The sequence below is a fragment of the Alligator sinensis genome, unplaced genomic scaffold (genome assembly GCF_000455745.1).
Source record: "Alligator sinensis unplaced genomic scaffold, ASM45574v1 scaffold31_1, whole genome shotgun sequence".
Lineage (NCBI taxonomy): Eukaryota > Metazoa > Chordata > Crocodylia > Alligatoridae > Alligator > Alligator sinensis.
The window spans coordinates 4,270,004-4,283,617 of record NW_005841884.1 but is presented as its reverse complement, the minus strand read 5'-3'; the positions used below and the strand labels follow the sequence as shown (position 1 = coordinate 4,283,617).

The 13,614-nt window shown below is 44.1% G+C and overlaps 1 protein-coding gene across 6 annotated transcripts in view; it reads right to left on the bottom strand.

The window, feature by feature from the left end:
* Nucleotides 1–13,614, bottom strand: part of LOC102373121 (dimethylaniline monooxygenase [N-oxide-forming] 2) — a 60,558-nt gene that overhangs the window by 42,091 nt on the left and 4,853 nt on the right. For 3 of the 6 annotated variants that reach the window (XM_025196777.1, XM_025196781.1, XM_025196776.1), the window contains one exon: nt 8,880–8,949. The gene's annotated coding sequence lies outside the window, so the exon portion shown is untranslated. Of the gene's footprint in view, nt 1–1,733; nt 1,800–8,879; nt 8,950–13,614 lie in introns of those variants that run through there. The other 3 variants (XM_025196783.1, XM_025196784.1, XM_025196775.1) reach the window with 1 other exon arrangement.

Genomic DNA, 13,614 nt, shown 5'->3' with positions numbered 1-13,614 from the left:
TTAAACAAGCTGGTAGGCTTGCTGGAGCTGGGAGAAGCAGCAGTCAGAGACCTGCAGAAGGAAACTCCTGTCTGAGCTGGCAAGACTCAAGCAGCAGAGCCAGAGACCTGCAGAGGAAAACCGCTGTCTGGGTGGATGTGCTGGGAGGGGGAGACAACCCCAAGAGGGAGTGGGTTGTGAGAAACAAACCAGCATGGGCATGTGAGGGGACACCTAATCACTAGTGTTTGCAGGAAGTGTATTTCCAGAAAGAAACAAAAGGGATACTATTGCCTACAGCCACTATTCAGAGCCTCTTTTGCTGTGTTACCAGGAAGGAGACCATTTTCCCCAGAGCAGCAGAAGCCTCACTTCTTCCATTTAGTGGCAGATCATAGTTATAGCTGTATTGCCATTTATTGTTATGGGAAGTGGATTGTGAACAGAAGGAAATCAATTGAGTTATGGGGGGAAAATAGTTGTAAAGAGTTATAGCAAGGTGAATTTAATTATTGAGGTTGTTTAATGCAAGTGGGACCACCTAGCGTGCTGGAATTATCTACCTAATGTTGTAGTTGTAAATTTAATCTAAATTGTTAGTTTTATTATTAACTATTGTTATTATATTTTTTGTTTATTTATTTTTTCTGTATATAACTTGGTTGTGTATAATGAAGAATAACTTGTTCATTGGGTTCATAGCTAATTCCTGTGCAGGGTGAGGGATACACCTTTCCATGGAACCCCTCAGTCAGTAGTCTGGCTGAGGGGCTCCCAGGGCTACTGGCACCCCAAGGATCCAAAATCCAGTCCATCACCTGGCCTTAATGTGCCAGCATGGGTTACACATTGGTTGCTAGTAAAGCATATTTCAGGTTGCCAAGGGTGGCGGTTGTGTTCAGGGCCTTGTTACTTTCAATGAATCTATAATTCTCTTGTTTTCTCCAAGTGGAAAAAAGGACTGGGACTAAGAAGTCCCTTTCCAAAGCCAGCATTTATTGCTTTATCTACTGCATCTTCCCAAAGGTAAAGTTGGTCACTGAGCAGCTGACTAAAGTTGGCCATCAGCAACTAGACAGACCTGAGGTGTGAGCTCTGGTCTTGATGCTAAGCAGCTGCATCATTATGTCTCACCATCCTGTGGAGGGTGTCACCTGGGAGTCTGCACTTGAGGAGTGCACCTGAGTGGCCAGAACTAGAAGCTGTGTTGGAACCTGGTAGGCTTGAGAGCATGTAGACTTCAAAGGTTGGGTTCTATACAGCAGCGTGGAGACCATCCACTGTGGGGACTTATCTAGGGCTCTAAGGCCCCGAAAAGCGACTCAGAATGCACTAGCAAAGTTTATATCACAATCAGAGATGTGTTCATCCCCAAGTTATCTGTAGCCTCAGATAGGCCAGGAGAAGCAGTACAACAGTAGTAGTATGCATTTCAGGGCAGGCTGGCCCCTGGCACAAGGAACATGCTCCCTGTTTGAACTTGTTTAGCTCATGCGGAAACCCTTGCAGCTGCAGCTTCACTTCACTTGGTCTCTGCGCTGGGCAGCAATAGAGCTGCTTGGGTAGACCTATGTCTGCTGTGATCACACCTCTAATGGCAATATAAACACATCCTTATTCAGTTTCTCAATAGATTTGATTATCTTTTGGTCTCATCTGAGGAATAATCCCTTCTGATTATTTCACAGGGGCACATCATTGGGTATTTTCTTATTTATATAGTTTATAGCCTCAGGGGATGAAACCCCACTTACCGTGAACATCCAGAGTCCCCCAAGATCATCACTTTTCTTAAAACAGGTGGGCTCAAGCCCTTCCTCCAGACAGCACTTAATGGAGGCCAGTCCACTGACACCAGCTTCAACATTCCCCACTCTCTTTACCATTGTCTCCTGTATTAGGGGAGGATTGGGTTGAATCATATCAGTGAACACAGTCATACGGGATCAGTCTTTTTCCAACTTCCTAAGAATGCCTCAGGAATTAGTATTATAAATATGAACAGTGAGGACAACGCTATGGACAAAGGTATTCTTACTTCTGTCTAATGTCTTCCCTTACACAGCATTAACAGCCATGGTAAGCTGCCACATTTCTAACACCAATTTCTTTTCTTATTGGAATATTAATACCTCATGAAGCTTTTAGGCCTTAGGATTCTGTGAGTCCTACTCATAACTGCTTCAGTCCCACTTAGTATAACACCCTCTCATTTGGGAATGACTGATTTAAGTGAAATGAACAAGCTTAAATCCAGCACTGCAATCCAAACCACAGTGGTTAGGGACAGACAGTCAAAAAGCCTGAGCCTGAATTGATTCAATCTTTGCAGGTTAGTCTAACCTGGCTAGGCTGAACCAGTTTGTAACCACACAGACATCTTCTCTGGACTGAAAAACTAGAAGCTGGGGGGGGGGGGGGGGGGGGTGTGCTAGAGCACCCCTCCCTTCCCTTCCACCGATCTGAGCTGGGGGTGGGGGAGCATGTGGCCAGACCCCAGCAGGATGCTATGATTAGGGAGGGATTCTCTCCACTCCTGAGCAGCCCAGTAGGGAATGTTTATCACCCTTAACTTAGTGTTTATCAGCCCATTAAGAAAACAACAGAGAGACATTACCAGCTACCTGTTGAGTCTGCCTTTGTCCCATGTACCACAATCGAAGATAGCCAGCATGTGGTCTGCTAGCTAATGCTGAGAGATGTCTGTGAGGGACAGGGGAATGCCTGCTTAGCAGAGAGTGGGGAGGGGAATGGGGAGCAGAATCCAGGCAGATGCCTGCAGAGACTGCTGGAGCTGCAGCCAGGGAGCAGAGTGGGGGTCCAGCCCCACTGTGGAGCAGGGAGCCCTGCCCAGCCCAGCCCAGAGAGTATGCTGGGATGCTGGGGAAGTCTGATTTCATTTAAACCAGCAAGGGGTCTGGGACAGACATTGCATAAACTGGTTTGAGCCAAATCAGTTAAGTCTGGCTGTGTGTAGATGAAACAAGAGGCGTGTGTGCATAACACTTTAAAGTGGGTTAAATGCTTTTGCATGACTTCAATGATGTTGGTGTTTGCATACTTCGGTGGCGTATTGTGCAGTAATTTCAGCTGCTCTAGGAAATTTGGTGGTGTAATGTGCCTTAAGTGACTTGGGGCACAGCAAACTAAAACTCCTTCGAGAACTGCCTGAGTCGGGTGCCTGTGGGTGGGTGCCATCTGGTGGGGGGCTGCCACTCCCATGGAGGGAAGCATCAGCCTCCCTGCAGCCCAGGGACTGCTCTGCTCACTAGCAGCTCACCCTCCCCTCCCCACTGAAGATGCAGGTAAGTTAGTGGGGTATGTATACAACATGGGGGTTTAATCAGCTCTAAATTGAAGCGGTGTTTTTTTTAAACCCAGCACTTCAATTTAGGGCTCCTGTTTTGTCTATACACAGCATCTGATACTACATTCAACCAGGTTTATGTCAAACCAGTTTCAGACATTTTCAAGCTGGTTTATGTGAACTGAACATCTGTTCTGTTATACAGGTTTAAACCAGTTTCTGATCACTTAAACCAGTTTGTGTGTAATGTCTGTCCCTAGCCCCTGTCTGAAAATTATAAAGGTGCCTTCCCCATGTAATTTCAAAAGTTCCAGAGGCACCTACTCTTCTGCTTCTGCACATATCCAGAACTTCCCCAGTCTGAACAGCTTAGCACATATCTCTTGTCAAAGCTAGTTTGGCATTCAGAAGCCAGATGCTCCTCTGCAGAAGTCCTATGAGAGGACTAATCTGGTAGGTGTTCTGAAAACAACCTTAAAAACATCCTGAGAGGATATGGGTGGGAACCACTCACATCTCCTGTTGAAAATGTGCCTGTGTGAAGCAAAGAGTAGAATTTAATTGGCTCAGAGAGAAAGAGGTAGCAAGATTGAGTTTTATTCTATTGTCTAGTAGTATTTAGACTTACTACTGCCAGCCATACTTAGCTAGTGGTTAGAGCACTCAGCTTAGAAGAGGGAGTGCTGAGTTTCAGTTCTGGCTCCAGGGACTATTTCTGTAAGTGACAAGTTATAGGCATTGGATAAACTGCACATCAGAAGTCCACCTGAGACACCAGGAAGTCCTTTGTTGGTTCTAATCCATAGTCTGATCTCCATCACAACACAAAGCAGAGAATTTCACCAGAAAATTATTTATTATGCTCCCTACCTTGTGGCGGAACTATAACTTATGTGTTAGAAGGACATCTGGTCTTGATTAAAGATTTCTAAAGAAGAAGGCACCTTAAGGCTTGAGAAGTTGTTCCATTGGTTATTTATCCTCACTATTAAACATTTGTACCTTATTCCCACTTTAGTGTAGCTTCATCTTCTAGTCATGGGAAACCCTTACATCTTTGTCTGTTGGATGAAAGGGGCCTCTATCTTTTTCTTGTATAGATAATTAGAGACTGTAATCAAGCCACCTCTTAAGATTCTCTTTGATAAACTCTGCACAGTCAGGGCAGCTAGAATCTGGAACCAACTTCCAAGGGAAGTGGTGCTGGCTCCTACCCTGGGGGTCTTTAAGAGGAGGCTCGATGTTTACCTGGCTGGGGTCATTTGAGCCCAGTTTTCTCTCCTGCCCCTGGCAGGGGGTTGGACTAGAAGATCTACAAGGTCCCTTCCAACCGTACATCTATGAATCTATGAATCAGATTGGGGCTTCTTGGTCTACCACAGGAAGGCATGCTTAAGACACCTCAGATCAATCTTATGGCTCTTTTATGGAAGTCTTTCATTACAGTTTTTCAAGCATTGATCTAAAAATTGAACCCTGCCCCAATGCCATCTACCAAGGTAATATCACTGCTTTATCCAGTGTTAAAATTAGAGCAGTTTTGCTACATTTGTATCATTTCCAGCTTGTTCACACAATGATTAGAACGCAACCTCTGTTGCCCTTTTAAATTGTTCCCCCTTTGAATTGGATCCACATGCCCATGTTTCTGCACCAACCTGAACACATGCAATACACTCATACTAATTCAACTTAAAATAAGGAGACTTAACTAAGTCAACTTAAGTCAAGCAACATAAGAGCATACACTTGTACAGTTCCTTGACATGGTGGCAGTCATCTTGCGAGCTAAGTCAATTAAACTAATGTGACTCAAGATAATACACCTTGGAGGATAATACACCAGATTTAAGTTAACTCTGCTCCACATACGTTTGTACGCTCTGCCAGTTAAGTTGACTTTAAAAAGTTAAGTTGGCTTAACTGTCAGAAAGTTAATACATGTGTATGTACCCCCTAAACCTACAATTGTGGTAGAGATGTATCTATTAAAGAAACATCAAAGCTGTCTGGATTGAAATACATTCCAGGCATGCTGACCTGAAGAAAGGAAGCATAAAGGCAGACATGACATGTAAGTCCCAGTTACATTTAAGTTTCCAATTAAAGTACTCAGTTACACATGAAGAAAGAAAAGGTTCGTTTCCAACTGATTTATGAATCAACAGAGTTGCAGAGGCAATTCTAAAGCGAATTAAATGTATTTCGAGCCAACAACCACCCACTACATATATCAATGAAGAAAGTGTACTAATTAACTCCTTCCCTACTAAGTGATGCTGACTTGATTATCTTGCACATGGTGCTGAATATACAGATTTATGTATTTTCTTTCCCTTCCCTTACCTCTGATCTGCATGTAGAATCTAGTATTTCTTATAAATGTTTCTGGGCAGCTGTGAGAAGATCCACTTGCTGTTATTCTTTGTGTACAAATCTGAGGGATATTTGGGTGCAGGCTAAGGAATGTGGGAGGGGACAGTTCTCTTAACGAGGAAAGAGCCTCTTCTACGCAGTTATGTAAGTGAGACTTGTTGACACGGTAAGGAGCAAGGTTCATGATTAAAGTTATCTGATCTGTATCCAAAACTTTCATAGTGGCTGAGATAAGTGAAATCTGAGCCATGGGACTGGATGACATCTTGGCATCTTGCAAATTACTTTCAGAGACCATCATGAGCTGACAAACATCTTGCGTTCCTATTGCATCCTTACTGCCAAAGATAAGGGCAGAGGCAGTAAACAAACTTATTTAGCTTGCTGTGAGACCAGAACTGGAAGGTTCTAGTTATAGACAGATCTCAAGACAACTCAAACCTACTTGCTTTCACACCAGATTGGAAGCTGTAATTCAAAGGCACAATTTGTCCATAGATGGGATATAAATTTTCATTCCTTCTATATAATATTTCTTGTTCTAGTGTAAGTATGAAAGGGTGTGAAATGTTCTATATATAATCAAAGGATGGACAGTCTATGTTCACTGATACTAGAGGGATCAAAGAGGGTTTTATTAGGTTTCTTTCTAAATAATTCTTCCATCTTAAAATTGAATGAATTGTTTAAAACAGAGGGAAAAACACATATTGGGAAATATAAGCAACAATATAACTTTGAAATCTTGAAAGAAATTGCTCAAAAAGGGGAAAGGGATTCTATTTTGTGGTAGGAGTGAATAGAGATAATAATAAATACTTGATTGTTATATGGAACATTTCAGCTACTGATTTCAAAGCACTTGACTTAAAAATCAGAGAACATACAGTGCAGATACACTAAAATTAGAGGGACCAAAAGGTTTTCTTTTTAAATGATTCTCACAGCCTGCACATTATTTGAATGGCATAGGACAGAAAGCAGATATATTAGGATGATATAAGCACCCAATTAGTATATAACTTTGATATACTGAAAGACATTGCTTAAAAATGGGATGGGGATTATAATTTGTAGTAGGAGTTAATCAAGGAATACAATCCTGGAAATACAGAAAACATAGCCTCTGAGAAGAAAGGATCAAATACATTGGTTATACACTGATACCACCTCCTGGATATCTCGGGGACCGGCAGAGAAAAAAGAGCTGAAGTGAGAGCCCATTTGCCAAAGGTCCAATAAAAATAAGAGAACTGCCCTCCTACAATGGACCCCTGACAATCAATAAAGGGATGCCACTACAGTGGATTTCAAAGTTGGCTAAACCAAACCTATGTGACCAGCATTTCTTCTCCTGCAGGAGACCAGAATTTAGAAGAAGAAAGAAGATTTTGATGAATCCATAACCCCTTCCTTCCTCCAAAACTATAGAAATTGTAAGTGCCAGTGAATACTAGCCAGACTCTCTCTCTCAACCTTGAATAACTTGGACGAGGTAAAAGTCATTTCCAAGACTCCATTTCTCTTTCTTTTCTTTAAAGAAGTAACAGAACGTTCCCTTGTCAAGATCCCATTTCCCTGGTCCAGTCAGGTGATACTGATACTTGGTGCATGGACCAAAGAAAATTTCCAGGGCCAGTTTTGAATACTTGAAGAACAGGGCCAGTAAGTTGTATTTTGAACCAATGAAGGAGTCAAGTTCATCAACATACACAAGACAATCTCTTTTCAGAACACCATTAAAGGAGACATCAAACCAAACTGAATCAGGAAAAAAGGGACAAGATTGTCACTGTTGTTACGTGATAAAATAGAAGAATGGTATAGAAATTCAGCCTATTTCCCAGTTTGTAGGAATATTGTCTGTGAACATGGTTGGGTATCTTTGGGCAAATATTCCAAATGTCCTGGATAATTACATAGCTGCCTCAAATACCTAGCCTGAACCTCAAATACATTAGGTGCAGGCTAATTAAATACACATTGGGTGCATCTACATGAGATGCTTAATGCACAGTAGCCTAATAACACAGCACAGTAGTATGCCGGGCAAAAACCATGCTAATACATTACGATGCAGTAATATTAGGCTACTGCACAGTAAGTGTCACTAAAAACCCATGCGCCAGTGTTACTGTGCAGTAGCGCAAGTGTGGCACCCCCAGTTGGCGATGAGAGTATAGTCCTGCCCCATGGTTAGGGTCCCCCAACTCACCTGCCATGACTCGATGGAAAAATGTAAAGAAGGAGGGGGTTCAGTGGTGTTCCTTTCCCCTTGACCCAAAGACGGGATACTCACAGGTTTGTTGTGGTGGTCCTCGGGGCTCTGCCTCACCTACACCCTGTCCACTCACCAGCCATTTGGGTCTTTCTGCTCTCACCCCAACTCAGGGCTAAGGCACCTGTGCCAGCCCAAAAGGGTGTCCGCCCCACAACTGTGGGTACAATGTGGGCACAGACAGTCCGCCTGACCTCCCTGATTCCTAAGTCAATCCTGAGGCTTAAAATGCTGCCTTCAGTATCCAAGCTGATAGGAGAATCGCCCAACTGTAGAGGGAATTGCCACCTTGGAGCCCTAATGCTCTGGGGCCGGGAACTGCCTGTTCTTAGCTGGGTCCCAGTTATTGCCCCCACTCCCTTGCCATGAGGCAATGTCAATGGGAACACTCCTGCTGGCATGCCAGGTTTTGGCCTGCCTGGCATGCTCCCAGCTGGCTTCCCCTCCCCCCACCCCACCTGCCCTCCAGCAGGGTTTTTAAATCTCCTGCAGCGGCAGCCTCAGCTGACATCATCAGCTAGCCGCTGCCCAGCTTGACTGACAGCTGCTTTAAGAGCTGGTGAAACATCGACTCGTGCAGCTCCTTCCCTGTCCCAGCCTGCCTTAGAAGGTAAGTTCTCTGCAGTGTGAGCATCCCTGTTTCCTTCTTCGGAAGCATCAGAGATTGTTCCCGGCACTTCCAACCCCTGTGGGTATCTCCCACTGCCACAGCAAGTTATTGCGCTTTTAGTTCATTAAGCAAGTACTAAATTAAATGCACAGTTAACTACTGTGCACTAATGAAAGTGTAGATGTGCTCACTGGGATTTAGGGCTTCCCAGACTTGTCCCCAATATAGTTTCAAGGTACAACTGCAGAAACTTGTGTCTGCCTTTCACTGCCTACCACAGTTGAGGAGTTTTGAGACCTGAGTCGAGGCCCTTTGCAAACTGAGCTTACCAGCAACTCTTGTTTTGCTTCTTGTTGAGCTATTTCACCATGGCACTCTCTAGAGGCAACTGACACAGGCCTAGAAAACAGAAAAGGATTTCACATGGAGGGCTTGCCTACATACAGAATTGTACATGTGTAACTAAAGTCATGAGTTTAAAACCAACTTAAGGAAGCTAGTACAAAAGGCTGTGTGGATAGCCAGATTTATTTGGGTTTGCAATTGGCATATTTTAGTTTAGTTTAAGTGAAACTGAAATCAGGCTGGACTAGACAGTGCCTGAGACAATGCCTATAGGCCTCCAGAGCAAGCACCACCAAGAGATAAACTCCAACTAGTCACTCCCACTCCATGCACACCTGAGTTTGCAAATTAGGAAGCGTAGATGGTACTGTGTGCACACCTGAGTCTCATTCTTAGGCTCTCCAGACACTAAGAGTTAGGAGACTGTAACTGTTGAGCGATTTTGTTAAAGTCAGTGAAGTTTCTTTTAAAATAGCAGTGGTAGAACACGTATCAGGAACTACCCAAATGACAAAAACTATTATGAAACAAGTTGATGCAAGATCCAAATTGGATGACAAGACAAAACTGTGGTTGCAAAATATCTTGTCTTTGGACTTCAGAGAGCCTTCCTCTATGAGGAAAGGAACAGTGAACCTTCTGGATTCTGCCTTATTTTATTTAGCCTCATCGGGAACATTCAGACAAGCCCATATGGGTTTTTCTTTGGGAACAACTAGCAGCAGCACATATTTGTGCTTTTGCTAGTTGTGCCCGGGGAATGCCTCTGCATGTATGCTCTGGTGTGTGGCAAGTTGCCACAGGTAGGGTAAGGGAGGCCGTGGCCAGCACCTGGGCTGGCCCCAGTAGTCTTATCTGGGGTTCTGGAGGCCTCCTGGGGCTCCAACAGTGGCGACCTGGGCATACAGAGCCTGGCTGGCAGCTGGAATGCAGCTCTGGCTGGCCAGGCTCCAGTTTTGGGCGGTGTACACTGCCACCACATGCACTTTTTTACAGTGAGCTGTTTTTTTGATACTGGGATTTCCTGGTATCTAAATTTGGCTCCATGCTGCAAATATGCAGTACAGAGAACCAGATCATATGCATAGGGTGCTTTTTGCAGTTCCTCAAAATGCATGTGTGTGCTTATGTGGGCACAGCCACTGTGAGGAATCCTGGTTATTGCCAGTTCTACCAGTAATAACAAATGCATGTCAGTTTTTTCCTGCTCTTAAAAAGAAAATATCTTCTCTCAGAGAATTGAGACTGTGCCATTAAGACATAGGTTTGCAGTAAGGGCAATTACAAATTGTGAAAGCACAGGGACAGCTCTAGGGAGTATCTTGCTTCTGGGAAATGACATCCTGCAGTTCTATGGTTTACGGCACAAATGGAGGTCACTATGACATCCACAAAAAGGTGATGCAAAAGGCTTTTCAATTTATTTTTTAACCCTAGGGCCCTATTTTTCCTTCACTGAAGGGAACTTCAATGGGATTTGATAGTGCAGAATATCAACACTCCTGAATTCCCTTGAGACAAAACCATCTGACTGTGTTCAAGAGAAATCTTTTATTGGCACTTTGGGACAATTTGCTTTTGTTTATGCAAAGAATTTCACTGGTTAGTAAAGAATACAGTGGAGAAGTACAATTTGATTTAGAAAAAAAATCAGTCTGTAAGAGCTAGTCTTTTCTACAAAAGAAACCCTTCGTAAGCCGTAACTATGTGAGGTGAGGTACCTCTACCATTTGTCTTAAATTTACCTACTTTTTTCCCCTTTCTCTGCTTTTTCTACATCTTACTAATATTCCTGCTCCACCTACTCTTAAAGACACATGTAACCCAATGTGCTTGCATCTCTAGTCCACTCTGCTCTGAACTCCAACTGGCTACACATATCAAGGACAATAAAAACTTTTTTAGATATGCGGGGAGCCGGAGGAAAAGCAAGGGTAACATTGGACCCCTGCTAAACCATATGGGTCAACTAACAACCAACACCCAGGAAAAAGTGAATCTGCTTAACGGTTATTTTACGTTGGTTTTTCATGGTACGGTAGGGGATGGCCAGAGCGAGGGAGAACTGTTACCCTTCATCAATTTAGACCATATGAAGGAACACCTTGAGAGGCTGGACACCTTCAAGTCAGCTGGCCCAGACAGCTTACACCCCAGGGTACTTAAGGACCTGGCAAGCATCATAGCTCTGCCACCAGCACGGATCGTTGAGAACTCCTGGTGCTCAGGCGAAGTGCCCAAAGATTGGAAGAAGGCCTAGCTTCAAGAAAGGGAGGAAAGTAGATCCAGGGAACTACAGGCCCATCAGCCTGACCTCTATTCCAGGGAAGATCTTGGAAAAAGTCAAAGAGACCATTCTTGACAAACTGGCTGAAGGCAACTTTCTGAGGTATAGCCAGCATGGGTTTGTTGCAGGTAGCTCTTGCCTGACCAATCTCATCTTCTTCTACAACCAGGTGACATATCACCTGGACAAGGGAGAGGAGATTGACGTTATATATCTTGACTTTAAAAAAAGCTTTTGATCTGGTATCCTATGATCGTCTTACAGAAAAACTGGCCAACTGCAGCCTTGGCTACATCACACTCTGCTGGCTGGGAAATTGGCTTCGAGGTCGGACCCAGAGAGAGTGGTAGCTGACAGAAGTCAATTATCATGGTGCACTGTGACCAGTGGGGTCCCCCAAGGCTCTGTCCTTGGGCCTATTCTTTTCAACATCTTCATTAACGATGTGGACATTAGTGTTAGCAGTGGACTGGCCAAGTTCACTGATGACAGCAAACTTTGGGGTAAAGCGTTCACCTGAGGACAGGATGGTAATCCAGGCCGACCTTGACAGGCTCAGAAAATGGGCGGATGAAAACCTGATGGCCTTCAGTGTTGAAAAATGCAAGGTACTCCACTTTGGGAAGAAAAACCCACAGCATACTTATAGGCTTGGCAGTGCCATGCTTGCTAGCACCATGGCCAAAAGGGACTTGGGGGTCATGATTGACTACAAGGTGAATATGAGCCACCAATGTGATGTTGCAGCTGGTAAAGCGAGCAAAACTCTGGCTTGCATCCATAGATGCTTCTCTAGCAAATCCTGGGATGTCATCCTCCTGCTGTACTCAGCTTTGGTGAGGTCGCATCTGGAGTAATGTACCTAATTCTGGCCTCCACAATTCAGAAAGGATGTGGAGAAGCTTGAGAGAGTCCAGAGGAGAGCCACACACATGATCAGAGGGCAGGAAAACAGGCCTTATGAGGAGAGGCTGAGAGCTATGGGACTCTTCAGCCTGGAAAAGCACAGGCTCAGGGGAGACCTGGTGTCTGCCTATAAGTATATAAGGGGTGTACATCAGGATCTGGGAGAATGCCTGTTCACCAGAGTGCCCTAAGGGATGACAAGGTCAAACCGTCACAAACTCCTCCATGACCGTTTCAGGCTGGACATAAGGAAGAACTTCTTTACAGTCCAAGCCCCCAAGGCCTGGAACAGGACTGCCGTCAGAGGTGGTGCAAGCACCTACTCTGGACTCCTTTAAGAGTCAATTGGACAGGGGCTGGCAATAATTTTGAGCAGAGGGCCACTTACTGAGTTTTGGTAAGCCATTGAGGGCCACATGACAGGCAGCCCAGGGCAGGTTAATATTAATTTTCTAAATTTTTTAGGGGCTCCAGATAGAAAGCAAGAGCCTATAGGCTTGTTTCAGAGGCATCATCAAGTGGTTCACAACAAGGAAAATTGGCAAATCTATTACTAAACCACAATCCCCACCCTCCTAGCTACTCCTGTTCTAGGAATCTAGTGCTGACGTGTGGCTGGAGACCATCAGGGTGTCAGTGCTGGTCTTGTTCTTGGATTCTCAGACTGGGGGGTTGAGTTAGTAGAGAAAAATCTCTTTCATCTGGGGTAAGACTTTGGACTTTGGTGTTGTGGAGGTGAGCAGCATTGCAGCCATAACCAACCCTCCCAGAGACCTTTAGGGACAGAAGATTTCAGGAAGGCAGATGATAATCTTGTGTTTTTAAGTTACAAAAGATATGCAGTTTAGATCCATAAAACATCATCATGCTACTGAATACCTAACTGATCCCTGTGGGGCCATCAGCACTCGTTAAAACCAAGCCACATGCTGCTGTGAGCACAAGCCCAATTGCTTCTCTAAAGGAGAAACTTTAGCTGACAGTACTAGTGGATTCTTGTGTGAACCAGGCATTATGTTCTATAGTTCACCTTGAATTGGATGTGCTTCACAAGGTCAAAATGCTTTGCATGCAGCTGTGACAGGATATTCAAAGAACTTGTAGCTGTGCAGATAGTTTGGAAAGTCCTCACTTAGGCAATGGGAAATCAATGAAGGCTGATGTCTCCTTGCGTGTGCTGCTAACTACAGATTTGTACAGGTTTGGCTTTCCATCCTCAGTGTGTTTCCTATCAGTACAGTAGTGTAGGGAAAGTAAATATTATTTAACACATTCAGTGAGACATTTACATTCATGATGTTTTGGAAAAGGGAAAGTGAATTCCATTTAAACACTTGAAGTGAGACAGAGCATTTGGTTTTGATTGATCAGGAGACATAGGATGAGATTAGAAGTTTGAGTATGATCTGGAGATTTTGACTCACAGCAGGATTAATTTGACGGCTATATCTGGAGCCATATAATAGATCAACAGAATCATAGAGCTGGTAATCCATGTTAGTCTTAAGTCAGGCAAAAAGTGCAGC